General features: G+C 50.8%; 1 protein-coding gene across 3 annotated transcripts in view; it reads left to right on the top strand.

The window, feature by feature from the left end:
* UBTD1 (ubiquitin domain containing 1) overlaps positions 1 to 18,642 on the top strand; it is a 63,754-nt gene that overhangs the window by 13,357 nt on the left and 31,755 nt on the right. Inside the window, exon 2 of one of the 3 annotated variants that reach the window (XM_031652138.1) lies at positions 8,080 to 8,172. The exons of the other annotated variants lie outside the window; for them this stretch is intronic. The gene's annotated coding sequence lies outside the window, so the exon portion shown is untranslated. The remainder of the gene's footprint in view (positions 1 to 8,079; positions 8,173 to 18,642) is intronic. 3 annotated transcript variants of the gene reach the window in all.

The raw sequence follows: 18,642 nt of genomic DNA, 5'->3' as shown, positions 1-18,642 counted from the left end.
CAGTGCTTTGCACTGTGTATTTACAGCCCAGGCTGACTCCTCTGTTTCCTCTTTGCCCTTTTCCCCTCTACTCTTATATCAGATCCACAGAGCCAAGAGCTCATTTAGGTCTGGCTTGGTGTGATAGTCTTACTGTTGCCTGGTCCATGTCTGGCTACTGAGGAGACAGGAGGCCTTATTTGGCCATAACTTATTGCTATTATGACTTTTTGTAAGGCCTGAATGGCATTTCTTAGAAACCCACATGGTGTATGCACTGTTATTTATGCTCTCTTCCTAGGGGCAGGATGGGCCAGTCTTCGGGGTCAGTAGGCAAAAGCAAAGCTACACTGGGCCTTTAGTCTGCAGCTGATGCCTCCTGTTTTGCAGCTGAGCCTAGCTGTGTCCTGCTGTGACACATGTCCCATGGAGTATTCAAGGCCTAGATGTCTGATCCGTCACTGAGCACCAAGCACTTTTTCTACAGCCCTGGACAGAAGTGTTCAGCCCACTGCTTTTGACAGTACCATTCCTTGGGCATTTGTCTGTGATGGGCCGTAGCCCAGAGCAAGTGTGCAAGGAGAGACTTCCACCCAAAGGCCCTGTCCTTCATGTGTCTGGCCCACCCTCTGGTGCTAGTTTTTGGGTAGGGATGGATGGGGACCCCTTTTGTAGGCTATACCTGGGGCCTCAATTCTAGAGATTATCTCTTTTTCAAAACTCGTGAGGTTGGCAGGCTTGCACAGAATCCTTCCTTACCTTTTAGGGGAAGGGAATTGGTATTGCTGGGGAATTCAGCTGGAAGAACTTGGGACTGGTTCAGAGGGGTCAAGCCACTGTCTGTGGTCTGCTCTGCACAGAGGTGGTGCTGGTATCCGATCCAGGAAATCTGACTCCCTTTCCTGTGCCCTTTCTACAATTCCACCCTGCCTCATTCCTGCAGATGTGTGTGCACATATGATACAAGTATATCTCATCATCCAGATGGCTTATGGTCTACTTGGGAGAGGAAGCAAAGACAAATAAAGGTGCAATACCACTTCAAACAAGATAGCATGTAGACAAGTGCTAAGTCATACAGTGTAGACAAGTTGAGACAAAGGCAATGTGTAGACCCTTTTAAAAAGAGTTGGGATGAGAGAGGTCCCTGTGAACTCGAGTTACAGATGGGAAGATTTCTGAGGGTGGTGGTGGTACTCAGGTTGCTCCTTGGGGGATTGGGATAAGAAAGATTTTGGGAATGAGTGGGCATACTTTGTAGAAGGATTAGTGATTTGAGGAAGTGGTGCAAGTTGGAGAGAAGCAAGCAGTACAGCCTTCCTTATTGTAAAAGTAAAGTGTGCTCATGTAAAAAATGTGAACGATATGAGAAAGCTCAAAGAAGAAAATCTTTGTACTCCTACTGCCCAGACAGAGTCTCCATTCTCATTTGGTGTTTACCTGCCTGTTTCTTTTTATTTAGAGATAGGGTTGGCCGGGCGCGGTGGCTCAAGCCTGTAATCCCAGCACTTTGGGAGGCCGAGACGGGCGGATCACGAGGTCAGCAGATCGAGACCATCCTGGCTAACCCGGTGAAACCCCGTCTCTACTAAAAAATACAAAAAACTAGCCGGGTGAGGTGGCGGGCGCCTGTAGTCCCAGCTACTCGGGAGGCTGAGGCAGGAGAATGGCGTAAACCTGGGAGGCGGAGCTTGCAGTGAACTGAGATCCGGCCACTGCACTCCAGCCTGGGTGACATAGCGAGACTCTGTCTCAAAAAAAAAAAAAAAAATAGAGATAGGGTCTTATTCTGTTGCCCAGGCTGGAGTGCAGTGGAGCTATTATGGCTCACTCCAGCCTTGAACTCCTGCACTCAAGTGATCCTCCCACCCCAGCTCCTGAGTACCTAAGACTACAGGTGCAGACTAATTTCTGTATTTTTTATAGAGATGGGGTCTCGCCGTGTTGCCCAGGCTGGTCTCAAACTCCTGGCCTCAAGCACTCCTCCCACCTCAGCTTCCCAAAGTGCTGGGATTACAGGTGTGAGCCATTGCACCCGGCCTCTTTTTCTTTTCTTTTCCTTTTTTTTTTTAAGGCATTAAGATCAAATATATTGTGTCCACCAAGATTATGGAAGGTATCGAATAGTATATGGGGACACTTGGTCAAAGGGAACCACTGTTGGTTCTTGCTCAAGGGGTGCAGATGGATGTCGTTGTTTGAAAAGAGGTACCCGACATCTGTGAGCAGGCAGGACGGGAGCCTAGGACGAAGCAGTGGCTTTACCACACCAGACTTGGGACTCTTTCATTACCCACTGCGTGCGAGTCTCAGGTTTACCGTTCTCCACTGCTGCCCCGGGGGCTCAGAGAAAGAATTTCTCCTGAGTTGTCTCAAAAGCTGGTTCCCCACCTGCCACCCTCATACCTCCCCATCCCCAAAATTCCTCTCTTTTCCATTTACCGCCCAGTTTCTGAAGCAGTTCTCCTCCCCTAGAGTTGTTGGGGACACAGCAGGTTTTGCCACACCACAAACCTTTGCTGCTGCATGAGGTCATTTCAGGGAGAAACTATATATAGCGGAGGACTAGCATCAGGACAGCTCCACGTTGTTCAGGCCGGTTAACATCGCCCTTCCGCTGATGCAGGCAGGGTCACCTCAGATTCAGCACTCATCCAGTGGGGGTGTGGTCAGGAGCCCCGAGGAACCAGGGCAAGGTCGTCTTATCTTCATTGCCCTGTCTGTATAAGCCCATGGATCTCTGGTTCCTCATCTGAGTGATGAAGGAGTTGGTCTGGGAGGGGAATTTTGTACCGTTTTCCTTTTTTCTGTTTTTTTTTTTTTTTTTTTTTTTGAGACAGAGTCTCGCCCTATTGCCCAGGCTAGAGTGTAGTGGTATGGTCTTGACTCACTGCAACCTCTGCCTCCTGGGTTCACACCATTCTCCCACCTCAGCCTCCCAAGTAGCTGGGACTACAGGTGCCCGCCACCTCGCCCGGCTAATTTTTTTTTTTTTTTTTTGGTAGAGATGGGGTTTCACCATGTTAGCCAGGATGGTCTCGATCTCATGACCTCGTGATCTGCCTGCCTCGGCCTCCCAAAGTGCTGGGATTACAGGCGTGAGCCACCGCGCCCGTCCTTGTACCGTTTTTCAAAGCTACTTGAACCCTTTCTGGGGTAAGCTTACAAGGTAGCTTGATATATACAACCAACTGGGTACTGCGCTGGTTGAAGCTGGAGAGAATGACCCCCCAGAGGGTTCCACGTATGTCCTGGGGTCCTACAGAGTACATAGTTTGAAAACCACTGAGCAAGCTCATCCTCTGAGATTTCTTTCAGAGAGTCTGGCCTCATGCGTAGGATCTGGCATAAATAACACATAAGCAGAGTTGCAAGCTCTGTGACCTTTGGAGGCATTGATGGGCATCTTGGGTAGCCTGGGGGTGTGGCATAGGGACAGATCTCAGGGCAGAGTCTTCTGGCGTTGAGGCAGCCAGGCAGTGGCACAGTTTGCAGATGCAGTTGGACTTGCTGGCCTGCATGTTGAAGGGCTGTTTCTTTTTCTGTCTACTCCTGCCTGCCTTTCTTTTTAGCACTGGTTTGCCCCAAAGAAGAGATGAAAATGAGGATTTAATACATTTCAGGCAAGGAAAGAGCATTTAATTTAAGTTGCCTGAGGCTGAATTACACATTTTATAGAAAGAGTATTTGTCGAGCACAGTGGTGCCTTTGGCAGATATAGGAAAGCCAGAATGTGGGGCCAGTTTTTCTTCATTCAGCAAGTATTTGTAGAGCGCCAGCTTTGTATTCCTGGAGAAGCAGAGAAGCACAAGGGAGATCCCAGCTGTGTTAGAACTCCTTGATTGCAAGTAACAAACCAACTGAATCCAGCTTAAGCAAAAAGGGCGATTTATGATAGGGCGTTGGGGGCACTCAGGACCCCACAGGCAGGGTTGCTGCCTGGCCTTAAGTAGGGATTAGAAAAACCTTGTTAGATTCTCCCTTCTCTCTCAGCTCTGCTTCTCTTTGAGCTTCCTTCACTTCTCTGCAGCCTGGCTTCCCCCTCCTGAGCCCACACAGTCCCAGCCACACTCAGAAGTACTGAGATCTCCCAGTCCAAAGTCCATATTCCCATGGGAGAGAGAGAGTCTGGTTGGCACAACCTGTGTCACATCTCTACCCTCAGTCTGCTCAGCTCCAGCCAGGGGATGGGGTCACACGTGATGAAACAGGTCTGGCAGGAGCCACTCCTGATACCATGCAGATCAGAGGCAGCTCCGAACAGGGGAACTTTGGCAGCACAAAGCTGGGTGCTCCTTGAGGCTTTGATGAGGAGCTCTGGTCCCAGGGAGGAAACTGGGTTTATGTGGAACATTTAATAGCCACATAAGGAGACAGTGAAAGAAGTGACCCTCAGCAGAGCCTGCCTATTGCCAAATGCATGGCTTTTCCAGCTGGGGCTGTCAGACCGGCAGGGGACAAGGGCTCCCCAAGCCTGGTGTCAGCAGGAGCTCCTCCAGGTTCGCTCAGGAGAAAGGGGCTTTGTTGGAAGGATTTTGGCAGGGCAGCCTGGCCTCCTGGGAGCTGGGGCTGGAAGGCAGGCAGGAGTGGAGGCGGCCCTGTCTTTGGGGAGCTGTGTGGCCTCTCTGCTTTTGTCTGAGCATCTGCTCCTGTCCCCTCTCTTACAGAGGACCCAGGCTTCTCCTCTTACATGTCAGCATGTGCCATGGTTGAACACACCAGTGCCTCCGTGAATGGCTTCTCTGGGTCACAGGCAGCTAGTGCGGGACTGGACCTCGTTGACTGGGTGGCTGCCCCTTTCAGGGCTTTGGGTAGGGCAGGCATTAGAAACCCATCTCCTCGGCTGGGCGCAGTGGCTCACACCTGTAATCTCAGCACTTTGGGAGGCTGAGGCGGGCAGATCATGAGGTCAGGAGATCGAGACCATCCTGGCTAACATGGTGAAACCCCGTCTCTACTAAAAGTATAAAAAATTAGCCAGGCATGGTGGCGGGTGCCTGTAGTCCCAGCTACTCGGGAGGCTGAGGCAGGAGAATGGCATGAACCCAGGAGGCGGAGGTTGCAGCTGAGATCGTGCCACTGCACTCCAGCCTGGGTGACAGAGTGACTCTGTCTCAAAAAAAAAAAAAAAAGAAACCCATCTCCCATCTCCTCGCATCTCCTACAGTCAGGGGATGCTGTTCTGTGGACACTGGAGAGCCACGCCTTGACAACTGGGGGGAGAGGGGACCAACCTGCACCAAAGCCAGGGTGCAGGGAAGGGAGGGCAGTAGGACGTGGGGCCTGAATGGCATCTCGGATGCTGACTGCAGGGCAGGGCTGTGGAGGTGTGAGGAGCCACAGGGAACCTGTGACCAGGGAGAGTCAGGGCACCTGGGAGGGCATTGCTGGACTCCAAGGATGGCAGGGGAAGCTGGGAAAGGGGTAGGGCAGGATAGAAGACAGGGAGACCACCTGGGAGGCTGGTGGCACTCCAGGCAGCAGGGGAGGGTCAGGAATGGAAGTGCAAGGGGTATGGACGATCCTTTCAAGGAGGTCCCGAACTTTGGCGACAGTCTGGCTGAAGCAGAGCAAGGGTCCAGTGATAGGGGCACTGGGGAGGGGCCTGGCACAACCTGGCTTGAGGAAGGAGAGAGATGGGCAGCCAGAGGAGTGGAGCGCCGCTGGAGAGCCTGCTGGTGGTGGCTGAGCGGGGAGAGATCTGGGGACATTTACAGCAGGAAGGGAAGTCCCCGGGTAGAGGAGGAGCTGCTGGAGAATGGGTCCTGGGCCCACCAGCTCTGCCCCTCAGCAGCCGTGACAATGGCCAAGTCGCCTCAGCTCCCTCATCTTCAACGTGGGGACAGTCTCTGCCCAGTCCGCTTGCTGAGGTGTGGGGAAAGGCTGAGGTTGTGCATGTCACAGAGCTCTGTGCACAGGAAAGGCTCGTGCAGATGCAGGCAGCCTTGTGACCGCGGTCGCTCATGGCATGGCGCTGCCCGGTGCCCCTCCGCGGGATCAGGGAGACTGCTTTTCTGGCCCTGGGATGTGACTGGACACTGGCTCCACCACAACCCATCTCCTGGGCATCTCGGGCTGGTGACCCTGCTGCCAACCGTGTTGCCTGTCCCTGGGGGTGAGTAGAGAACAGCAGTGCCCAGGCCTCGTGTCTGAGGGTCTAGGAATGACCGCGTAGGCCTAGGATCCCTTCACCCACACTGGCTTCTGAGATCCCCTGGTGGTGCTGTGTGTGTGAAGACCAGCAGCAGGGCTGAGGCAGGAGGCAGGTGGCTGTATTCTCCTTCCTGGGCAAGCAAAGAGGCCATAGGGGATGTGGTTGAGTGGGGACAGACACATTGCATTTACTTCCTAGTGTGGAACTGGAGGGGCTGCTCTGAGAATGGTGTTAGCCTTGTTGGCCTGTTTCCCAGAGAGAAAATCTTGGAGCACTTGTTTCAAAGATACCAGGAAAGTGGGGAGTGCTGAAACCTGCATCCTGTTTTGCTGCTGGCCTAGGGAAGAGGACCCGGATGGGGACAGTAGATGATGGCAGAGACTGGAGTACTGGCTGCCTCCTGGGGCCCACAGAGCTGGGGGAACCAGTGGAGGGTTGAGGTGAGGACCTGAGGTCAACAGGGGAGAATGTGTGGCTTCCTTCCTGTTTGGTGCCGACCTTGCTCTATCCAGGACTGCCTGGCAGCCTGGTTCCTTCTTCCTAGCTGCCCTCCCCAAGAACACAGCCCGCTGTCCTCCGCAGTTCACATCCCACTTTTCCTGTATGAGCCATGCCTACCCATCCGAGGCTGCCTCCAGCTCACCTGCAGCTTCCTTTCTCCAGGAAGGCCTGGCTTCTATGTGTGTCTTCCTTGCCCTCCAGCCCGTTTGGCTATTTCTGTTCATTTTCCCTCCATGGAGCCTCTGGCAGAGCTGCCTGCTCTCTTCCACCCCAAGCCAGCTTTTGTCTTCTCCTGCCCGCTCGTTTCCAATCACAGGGGTTGGAAGGGGTCTCAGACCCCTTGGAGCATTATTTTTTCTAAAGTGCCACAGCTGTGCATCTCCCTGGCCTGCCCAGCTGTTCTTGTCCTTGACTGGAGAGTTATGTCACTTGTGACAATAAATAGGAAATGAGAATGAGAGGGTTGCCAGACTGCCCTTCCAGCTGCCTGAATTTCTGTTGGGAAATAAGGAGAGAAATAAGCACAATAAGGCTAACACTTAGAAGTACCTCCCATGTTCTCTTTATGTTTTCCAGACGTAGTACCAAACCTTTTCCATGTATTATCTCGTTTAATCTTTGTAGTAACTCGATGAAGTAAATTGTATGATCATCCTCTCACAGCAAGGGACACAGAGGCCCAGAGAGGTTGCGTAATTTGCCCAACATCATCCATGAGTAAGTGGCAGAACCAGACCAGAACCTGTATCAGTCTGTCTCCCAGGGCACTCTCCTAGCCACTAGAGAAGGAGAGGGCCACGGACCAGGCATCTCCGGAGCCCACTTGAACTTCAAGTTCTCCTTTTCTCCAGTTGCCTGTTGCAAATAATAATGTGCTCAAAGGAGTCTCATGGTGTCATTCTCAGAGCCATCCTTTATTCTCCTTTCTCTGTACCCCAAACAACAAAAAGAACTTTTGGATGGTAGAGGTGGTAGTATTTATCTTTGCTTGGAGTCCCCCTACCAGCATCCCATTTTATAGTCTTCCGTAAAGCTTTAAGAACTTCATCAGCCGGGCGCGGTGGCTCGTGCCTGTAATCTCAGCACTTTGGGAGGCCGAGGCAGGCAGATCACCTGAAGTTGGGAGTTCAAGACCAGCCTGACCAACATGGAGAAACCCCATCTCTACTAAAAATACAAAATTAGCCGGGTGTGGTGGCACATGCCTGTAATCCCGGCTGCTCAGGAGGCTGAGGCAGGAGAACTGCTTGAACCCAGGAGGCGGAGGTTGCCGTGAGCCGAGATCATGCCACTGCACTGCAGCCTGGGCAACAAGAGAGAAACTCCATCTCAAAGGAAAAAAAAAAACAAACAAACTTCATCGACATTATCCTTGCAAATAAGGGGCTACAGAAGAATAAATAATAGCCTAATCTTGACTTTTCTCTGATGATCTTTCCACTTAGATCATATTCCATTCTCTCCTGAGCGTGCTTGAAATGCCCGAGATGCCTGTTCTACACATTCTGTATTGACGGGGAACATTTCTGCTCTTTGTGGTAAACCTTTTGTGTGCTATTATTGTCCATAAGTGGTGATTGTCAATTGGGAAGAGAGAGGGAGAATGAATCACAGTCTCTGGGGATTGGGGCAAGTGTGAAATTTGAAAAGCATATTCAGGATCATAATCTCATTTTAGATTTGGAAAAATATATATATATTTTAAATGTAAGCAATTGAAGAAAGTGGACTTGGACAAAATCTTGCCTGATATTACAGTAATTCTCAAGTAAGGCATAGCAGTTTTAGGTGGGGGTGTATATGGGAAGCCTATATATTGATTAAAAGGGGGTATGTGCTTTAAAAGGTTAAGGAACTGTTTCCCAACAAGAGACTGTATGTGTCCTGTCATTCTGTCTCCCACAGCCCTGCAGGTATTTACTGGAGGTCTCTGAGGATGGTGCATACTATATAGGGCATCAAAAGACCCAGGGGCTTGGGGCTTGGGGCAGGTGCACTAAACACCACTGGTTTGCTAACTGGGACCTTGTAGCTTAGTGGTTAAGATCACAGGTTTGGCTCAGACCATGGCAAAGTTTAAATCCCAGCTCTACTGCTTTGTGGTAGTATTCCTTAACCTCTAAATGTCTCAGTTCCTTCATCTGTTACATAGATGGTGGTAGTACCTACCCTATCATGTAGCTGTGGTGATTATGTGGGATAATGGCTGGCACGTGGCTGGTAGTCAGTGATGGTGGATACTGTTTCTCACCTGTCCTACCTGCTTTGTCTCAGTTGGATCAAACCCTCATGGGGCTCTGGGTGGCTGACCCAATGGCTTTGTCGAAATGAAAGTGTTTTGTGGTCCTGGAGGTCCTCCTGGTTCAAGGCTAATCTGAAGCGTCTGTCTGCATAAAGCCCAGACGTGCATTGAGTTTCTCCATGCCCCGCGCTGTGCTTGATCCTGGGTGTGTAGCTGAGCAAAACAGATACGGTCCTTCCCTCAGTCCTTCGCTCCGAGGTCCCACAGAGTAATGGGGAAACAGATGATACTCAGGTAATCAAAATGTAACACATACTACAAAGGTAAGAACAGGGTACTGGGAGAGAATTATGGGTTAGGAGAAATGAATTATTTTGGAGTGGAGGGTCAGGAAGCCTTCCCTGAAAAAGAGACACCTACGCTGACACCTGGAGGCTGGGGCTGAGGGAGCCATGCTTGTCTCACGTGTCCCCACCCCTGGCCAGGGCTGCCTGCTGGTCCGTGTGACACCTTTGGGTGAATTAGAGAAAGATGCCTCCTCTGGGCAAGGGCACAACTGGAGAGAGAAAGGGAAAGAAGCAAGTGGCCACCCCGGTTTCTACCCTCGTGGGGTGAGGAGGTGTTTTCCCTTTCTAGGAGAAAGAGAGACCGTGTCCAGGACACTGTCCGGAGCTGCTAAGCTGGCCAGCAAGTGCTCAGAGTCTGGCTTCCACGGGCTGTAGCTGGTGACTGTCTGCTGTGACCTTTTTCCCATAGCAGATATCTCTTCCACAATGTGCTATAAAGAGAGAGGACCACTAGGAGGGCAGGAGGGAGAGAGAAGGGAGATCTGCTGGGGAAGCCAGGCCAGAGACTGAGGCCCAGGACCTGGCAGCTCCTGTCTCGCCTCCCCAGCACGAGTGCCTGTGAGTGCCTACGTGCCTACGTCATGCTGAGTTCTATGCTAACCTTGTTATTTAATCTGGAATGTTTTGTTTTGTTTGTCTTCTCACCTGGGACCCACCTTGCATTCCACAGGTAGGGGTGATGAACTCAATGCAAATGATGGTTGGTAAGGCAAGACTCTGCTGGGTGGGCAGCTCCCTGGCTGGTGGAGGGCACGCTTGAGGAAGTGGCATTTGAGTTCACTTCTGGGTGCTTGGATGCCTGGCAGTCATGAGTGGAAGTTCCAGGAAGTTACTTTTCTGTTCCCCCTAAGGGAGATCTCCTTTCCCAAAGGAGAGCAGTCTGACATGGGAACGGGTTGCCTCTGAGAGCCCAGCCTCCAGGGTTGGTGAGGTTTGTTCCCAGGGATTCTTGCGTCAGCTGGGGCACACGCTGCAGGGCCTTCCACGACCTCTCTGGCTCCAGTGGGATCCAGCTCTGCAAAAGTTAAGCCCTTCTGCCATAGCCTGGTAGAGGCTTTTTCTAAATCAAGCTGGGAGGGCCGCTCTCAGGCAGACGGGAGCAGCAGTCTCCAGACTCACCAGATCCTGGAGCTCTGTGTTCCGGGTCCCTGATCTCCCTGAAGCCCCAGCTATGGAGCTTGGTCCAGATTTCCCCCAACAGCAGCTGGGCAGCAGTATGTGCCTGGCCCCCTTTGGAGTGGGTCACACACCCACCTAGCCAGGCTCTGGCATGGAGGCTGGCACTAGGATGGGCTTCAGGGATAGCGCACACCTGTTTCGTGCTGCTGTTGCCAACTAGCTGGCCCTGGGCTTCTTGGAACTACAGATGTTTGCATCGTTGGACTGATTGTCTTTTGACTTTTTCTTTGCCTTACTGACTTTCTGTGGCCATATGGTTAGCTTCAGATACAGAGAGGTGTGGGGTGGTCCCAGAGTGCCTGCCACAAAATCAAGTTTATATAGATGGGATCCCGTCTGTAAAACTCAAAAGGTGGCAGGAGCATGTCTGACAGTGATTGGAATTGAGCTGTGCAAGACACAGACGAGATTACCTCTTCAACTCCAGAGTGTTGTGGCAGGGCACCAGAGCTGGAAAAGCCTGAAAGGTCATGTCCAGCTGCCCACCCAATGTGGAGATGCTCCACTTAGCACCCTTGCCAGGCATTCAGCCAGACTCTTTGGGCGAGGCTAGCTTTTGAACACACTGAGTGAGTAGAAAGTCCATCCTTGCCTTGGCCTGTCTCTCTGTGGAGCGGGTGCCTGTGCCCTGTCTCATTGCCCACGCCGTGGCCCTATGAGAGCAGCTGCCTCTGTTCTTTGTGAACTTAGCTGAGCCCGAGTGTGCTTCCTTTGTGTCTGTCATTCACTGGCTCTGCCTGAGAAGTTTGTTTCCTTTTGGTAAAGTTTTCCTGTTATATAGCTCTTGGGATTTGAATCAGGTGACTTGTCGTACAGAGTGGTGAAGATCAGAGACAGGGTGTGTGGCTTGCCCAGGTCATCTCAAATTTGTTACCAGGCTGGAAACACAACCCCAGAGATGCTTGATCTTGTCATTTTGCTGCTTGAACACATTCCACCTCCTTTCTGACCTCCAGCATGTTTTGTGAGCAAGATTCTGAGAGCCCTCTCTAAACAGCAAGTCAGAGCTTTTAGCTTCCTTCCTCTTTAGATTGTACCTGGCTGGTGAGTGAAGGTAAGGGTGGGGATGGACATGTAGGAGCCATTTGGTGCCAGGAATAAGACAAAGCAGCTTGGAAGAGGGGTCTGGAGGGAGCCAGGGTGTGATGGCTGAGTGCCACAGAGGAGGGCCACAGCTGCAGGGCCAGGGCCACCCTGGCCACTCCTGCCTGCATCACCATTAGAGGCTTTCATCTCCCTGACTCCTTTCTTTTTCTACTTTCTCCTTTTCCTCTTCTGTTGAGGCATCCCTGAGCGTTCTTTCCCTTGCCTACCTGGAGATCTCTAGACCTTAAGATTTGGTGTCCTTGACACAATGTATTTCTTTATAATGCCTTCCCCTTCGGACCTGTGCAGCCATACCACTTGAGAGCCACCCCTGCCTGCACCTGGGAGCTTTCACATCAGAGCCTTAACCAGATGCTCTGGATGCTGCCCGCCAGCCGCCCAGAACACTGAATTGTCTTTTGCAGGAAGTGACATCTTACCCCACTGGGACATTTTATAGACAGTGCCTTCACCCTGAAGGTGGGAATTTCATGAATTGTGGCAAGTCAACAAGGTGGCCATCTGGGAGCAATAGAGGGAAATGGGCATTTGCGGAGTGCCTTCCATGCTCCAGGCACAGACTGTTGTGTTCTCCCAGCACCTGGTGACGTGGCATCATTCATCTGCATTGTACAGATTGGAGAACTAAAGCTTATAGATAGGGTCACCAGGCCAGTTGGGGGTGGGGTCAGAATGAGAATCCTCTTCTGCTTGGCTCCAGAGCCCAACTCCTCCTGGTCTGTGCGGCCTTTCTGCAAGGCCTGTCTTCTCCACTGTTGCCTTGCTAGCACTGAGCCCAGCACCTGGCATCAACATGAAGCGATGGTTGTAGAAGGTGTGCTAGAGCTGACAGGCCGGGACTTGAGCTTGGTAGAGCCAGGATAGTTGGGCAGATGATTTGGGCACCAGGGGCTGGGGATGGGGGCAGTATCTGTCCTCTGTCTCTGTACCTTCTTTGGGTATAACTTGGTGGACACCAGAGTTCAGAGTTGAGGTGGTGCAGGGTGTAGCAGACCCAGAATTAAGGCAGGACTGTTGGTCTCTGTAGCCTCCTGAGACTGCTGAAGACCCAACTTCCCTGGCTCCTGCTGCTTCTGTGGCAGCTGGAGCCAGTGAGATGATGCCCCTTCCCCATTTATCGTTTTCTGCAATTCTGCCTCCATGACAGCCAGCAGGATGAGTGTGGGGAGACCCGTAAGAGGGACTAGAATGAACATTTGTGTGCATTTGGTTTTGTGTTCCTTCGCCCTTCTTTTGCAGCAGGCCTTGGCTTTTAAACCTGCCATGGACTCCGAGGCTGCCCTCCCACCCTGATCACAGTGCCCCTGCTCCTTATGGGCTCCTCGCTCTCTCACCCAGGCTGGAGTGCAGTGGCGCGATTACGGTTCACCGCAGCCTCTACTTCCCAGGCTCAGGCAATCCTCCCACTTTAGGCTCCAGAGTAGCTGGGACCACAGGCATGTGCCACCCTCCATGGCTAATTTTTGTATGTTTTTATAGAGATGGGGGTCTCACTGTGTTGCCCAGGCTAGTCTTGAACTCTTGGACTCAAGCAATCCACCCCACCTCAGCCTCCTAAAGCACTGAGATTACAGACATGAGCCACCACGCCCGGTCCCCCGTAGAGTTTTTACCCTGACTTGCACACCTCCTTCATCTAGCCCCGCCTTCCTGATACTCCCAAATCCTAGGGGTTGGCTGGGAACAGAATTCACCATTCCTCCTGGAGGCACCAGACAGGTTTTTGAGAACGATGATGACTTATGTCTCATTGATGCTCTGCTCACCCTATGAAGGCAGGTACATTTCTTTGTGGAAAGCTGTCCTGCTGCATTGAAGGGCCCTAATGATACAGTGGCTTAAAAAATGAGGAGTTTGTTTTTCTGTCTCATGTAATGGTCCTGATGTCCTCCACATGAACAGACCAGGTGAGGGGGGCAGCTCGGCTCCTTCTGGTCACCTGGGATCCTGTTTTTTTGAAGTTGCTGCCACATGATAGGACATTGTTGTTTGCATGGTTGAAGTTGGGTTGCAGCTATGTCTGGGCTCCAGCCAATGGAGGGGGAAGAAGGCGTGGAGGAGGCCCACCCACCTTCCCTAGGCCCTGGTCCTCCATGGCATGTGTGCAGCATAGTCACATGGCCTCCCTGACTGCAAGCAAGGCTGGGAAATGTAGTTTGTCTGGGCTGCTGTGTGGCCATGAAGAAGGGGAGACTGGCTTTGGGTAGGTAACTAACAGCCTCACTGCAGAAGATGGAGAGTATTTTCACTTGCATGTGCTGAGAAAGAATATGCCTCCCCGCTAGTCATGTGCCCACACTCTTTGGCAACTTGCACACATGCCCCCTTCCTTGGGAAACATCTGTGTACCAGCCTATGCTGCACCAACTTAGGGGACCAGAGGCCAAATAAGGCAATTTCTGCCTTTTAGCAACTCACAGTGTAGTCTGGAGAGGGCATATGTGGAACCTAGACAATTTGTAAATGCCAAAACAGAGAATCTCTTTTGTTGTATGCTGGGCACTGCAGATAGAGAGCTAAAAGACTACCTGGGGCCTCCATATGCTCGCAGTTGGGCAGACTGGAAAATGGAATGAAGTGCTGAGAGCAGTGTGGCTGAGGAATTAGGAGGGCTTCACAGAAGAGGTGACGTTCTAGCTGGGCGCCGACATTTTCAGTTTCAAAAGATGGGGTATCTTCAGGAGAGAAAACCAATAGCAAAGGCATGGAGACTTGCAAGCCCATGGAGGGCTGGTGGCTCAGGTGTGGGCTGAGCATAGTGGAAGCGAGTGAGAAAACAGGCCCCAGCTGTCTGTGTGGCTCACTTCTCCATCTGGCCTCTGCACCTATCTCCTTGTTAGAGGCCTTCCCTGGTCCACCATTCTCAATTCTCATCACTGTATTTCTCTGCTTAACTTGGTCCACCATTCTCAATTCTCATCACTGTATTTCTCTGCTTAATTATGACATAAATACCTGACACACTCTAGATGGCCTTGTGCATTGTCTGTCTCTCCTGCTAGAATGTAAACTGCAGGAGAGCAAGGACTTTGTTTTGTGTAGGTAAATAGTGGGTCCTCAAATATTTGTTGAATGAATACATGAGTTTATGGGAATATGGGACTGTGGACTGAAGATCATATTTTTGGAAAGACTTGATTTCCATGCTAAGGTGTTTGGCTTTTATTTTTAGGTAGTGGGGAGCCATAAAACGTTTTTGAGCAGGGGAGTGACATAATCACTATTAACAAGGTTCCTGGCAGCAGCAAGGAAGATGGTCAGAGTGGGGAGAGAGTGCCCCTTCCCTGGCCCTAGGCCAGCTCCAAAGCAACTTACCTTGCAGCCTGATGTGCCATTTGTGTAGTCTGGAAACCTATTCCCAGTCATTGTGTTTGGGGCCAAACAGAGGATTCGATCTCTGGCAGGGCTTCATCCCTAAGGGTCTAACAAGTACTCTTACACACTGCTGGTGGAAGTGAAAATTGATAGTCTTTCTGGAAAGCAATTTGGCAAAAGGTAACAAGAACCTTAAAAATATCCCTACTCTTTGACCTAGAAATTCCACAGCAAGGACTTTATCATAGAGAACCAAGCCGAAGTGTGTGCAAAACTTTATGCATAAGACTTTGATTCCAGTGTGAAAAATGGAAAGTCTAAATGTGTGACTCAGGGACCTCTCAAATCCATCCTGTCATCTCCATCCCCACTAAAACTCTGCCCGCTGCATGATAGACACAGTAAAATCTGAGTCCAGGCCCTGTTTTTTCATACCTCTTCTAATGCAGCAGCCTCTTAACTGATCTTCCTGCCTCAGTCAAGACTCCTTAAACCCACTCTCCACATGGATTCCAGAGTGAACAATCAAAAATGCCTGCCTTACATATCATTTGAGGTGAGGAGTTCAAGACCAGCCTGGCCAACATGGTGAAACCCCATCTCTACTAAAAATACAAAAATTAGCCGGGAGTAGTGGCATGCACTGGTAGTCCCAGGTACTTGGGAGGCTGAAGCAGGAGAATTGCTTGAACCTGGGAGGCAGAGGTTGCAGTGAGCCAAGATCACGCCACTGCACTCCAGCCTGGGTGACAGAGCGAGACTCCGTCTCAAAAAAAAAAAAAAAAAAAAAAGCCTCCCTTAGGCTGAGCGCCGTGGCTCACACCTGTAATACCAGCACTTTAGGAGGCTGAGACAGGTGGATTACCTGAGCTCAGGAGTTCAAGACCAGCCTGGGCAACATGGGAAAACCCTGTCTCTACTGAAATACAAAAATTAACCAGGCATGGTGACAGGCGCCTGTTAATACAAGCTACTCAGGAAGCTGAGGCATGAGAATTGCTTGAACCAGGAGGTGGAGGTTGGAGTGAGCCAAGATCATGCCACTATACTCCAGCCTAGGCAACAAAGCAAAATTCTGTCTCCAAAAAAAAAAAATTCCCTGCCTTGGCAGACTGCGGTGGCTCATGTCTGTAATCCCAGCACTTTGGGAGGCCAACGTGGGAGGATCACTTGAGTCCAGGAGTTCGAGACTAGCCTGGGCAACCCTATCTCTACAAAAAATTTCAAAAAGAAAAAGAATGCCTATCCTTCCTTGGCTTTGTCCCTTCAGAGGCTCTCCCATCCCTTAGGGCATAATGTCCAAGTTGTGTCACTGGCCTAGAGGCCCTCGCTGATCTGCCTTCTTTGGCTTCATTCTGACCACCTCCTGCCTCATCCGATCTACCTGGCAGCACTGATTGCAGCTCCACAAACCTGAGCCCAGAGTAGGCTGACACTGCCTCCTCTGTCTGGCGAGCCCAGCCCCCTTGCCCTTTTGCCTGGCTAACTCCAGCTTGTCCTTTGGTACTCGGAGCAAACTTTAAGACCTTCTGCAGAGGGGGTGAGACCACATTCATGTGCCCCCCTGATTCCTGTGCATATTGCTCCCCTGGCATGTGTGCATTAGTGTCTGATGATCTCCTGACATGTCTGTCTCCCTCACTAGCTCTGACCTTGAGAGCCTGTCTTATTGACTTTGTGTCCATGTTCCCCAGCACAGGGCCTGGTGCATACTAGAAGCTCAATACATGTTTCGTGAATGAATGAATGAATGAATAAATGGATGAATCGATGAATGAATGAAGAATGATGCAAGCTCTTTATTATAAGAAATGCATCATGAGCTGAGCTTGGTGGCTTACACCTTTAATCCCAGTGACTCGGGAGGCTGAGGCAGGAGGAATGCTCGAGCCCAGGAGTTTGAGGCTGCAGTGAGTTACAGTCGCGCCACTGCACTCCAGCCTGGGCTACAGAGTGAGACCCCATGTCAAAAAAAATTTTTAAAAAGCATCCTTTATAGTGCTCAGCACATATTTGCTCAATAAATATTTATCAGATGATTCCATGTGAAGTAAAAACAGGATTTTTTTGAAGTGTTACATTTATTCTAGATTTTCTTTATGTCCTGAGTTGATTTCTAGGGGTAGAACCTAGGGAAGAGGGGCACAGGTAAATCCAGTAAGCAGCAGGGGTTGAGAACCACTCATCCAGCAGCTGGCTTCAGATTAAAATAAAAACAGGATCATGGACATCATAATGGTAGAAGCTTGTACATGCCATATGATCTCAGCAATATGAATGCAAATTGAGAGGAACAAAAGAAAATGTCTCAACATATTATTGCTGGTTATTTGGGGGTGATAGGATATAGGTTACTTATGTTCTTCCTTTTTATGTTTTTATTATGTAATTTTTATTTTTTTTTTCATTTAACATTCGTCATCTTTTTTCTTTTTTTTTTTTTAAATGGAGTCTCGCCATCACCCAGGTTGGAGTGCAGTGGCACAATTTCAGCTTGCTGCAGCCTCCGCCTCTCGGGTTCAAGTGATCCTCCTGCCTCAGTCTCCCCAGCAGCTGGGATTACAGGCATGCACCACCACGCCCGGCTAATTTTTGTATTTTTGTAGAGATGAGGTTTCCGCCCGGCTAATTTTTGTATTTTTGTAGAGACGAGGTTTCACCATGTTGGCCAGGCAGGTCTCAAACTCCTGACCTCAAGTGATCTGCCCGCCTCAGCTTCCCAAAGTGCTGGAATTCCAAGCGTGAGCCACCATGCCTGGCCTACATATGTCATCTTTTAAATGTAAAACATAAGAAAAGTGGTTGGACAAGGGACTCCTGGCTGTACTTGGGATCACTGGGTCATGGAGCCAGTCCCTGAGCTTCAGCCTTTGGTTAGCCCCCCAAGGGCTATTCCGGGTATCGGGTCCATTCCTGACCCTCTGGCCCTTTCTGAGCACCAGCATCCTGGTGCTCCAAGAAACCGTCTTGTGCCCTTGGAAACTGATAAACAGTTCCTAGGCCCGCAACAGGCTCCCCTGTGGTTTCCGAGTCCCCAGGTGAGGGCGGAGCATGAGGAATGTGACAGACCATGGTGTAATGGGATTTTGCTAAGAATTTACCACCAGGAGGTAGTCTCCAAATGGGTCCCAGAATGGAAAAACTGGCCTGGGGTGTGATGAGGAGTGGGACCACAGACCTGGGGGCCAAGACCTGCAGAAAGACTCAGCAACAAGGCATTGTGATCCTGGGGGCTGGGTAGTTGGTCATCCTGGCAGGCAGTTGGAGGTAAGCAGGGACAGCCAGATGGGACACTGAGGGTTAGAAAGGTGAGACAGTCAAAAAGCAAATAGTAGGGGGCAGACTGAGCCGGGAGAGCAGCCAGTGGAGGGAGCACCCTGGGCCAAGGCGCTCTCAGTCTGCCATCTCTTGGCCCTGGAGCAAACCTAGCAGCTGGAGTTGTCTGCAGGGAGATTTGTAAGTTCACTTATTTGCTGTTTCATGCCATCTTCTTCCCAAAGCCTTTCCTGAGTCTCTTCCTGTTATGTGTTCCACAGTTAAGGTGAGCTCTTCTTCTCCTTGAAAGCCCTGTTGGGCCGGGCGCAGTGGCTCACGCCTGTAATCCCAGCACTTTGGGAGGCCGAGGCAGGCAGATCTCCTAAGGTCGGGTGTTCAAGACCAGCCTGACCAACATGGAGAAACCCTGTCTTTACTAAAAATACAAAAAAATTAGGCCGGGCGCGGTGGCTTAAGCCTGTAATCCCAGCACTTTGGGAGGCCGAGACGGGCGGATCACGAGGTCAGGAGATCAAGACCATCCTGGCTAACACGGTGAAACC

The sequence above is a fragment of the Papio anubis genome, chromosome 11, assembly GCF_008728515.1.
Source record: "Papio anubis isolate 15944 chromosome 11, Panubis1.0, whole genome shotgun sequence".
Taxonomy (NCBI): Eukaryota; Metazoa; Chordata; class Mammalia; order Primates; family Cercopithecidae; genus Papio; species Papio anubis.
Note: the sequence above shows the minus strand (reverse complement) of the source record. Positions and strands in the feature narration are given on the sequence as shown.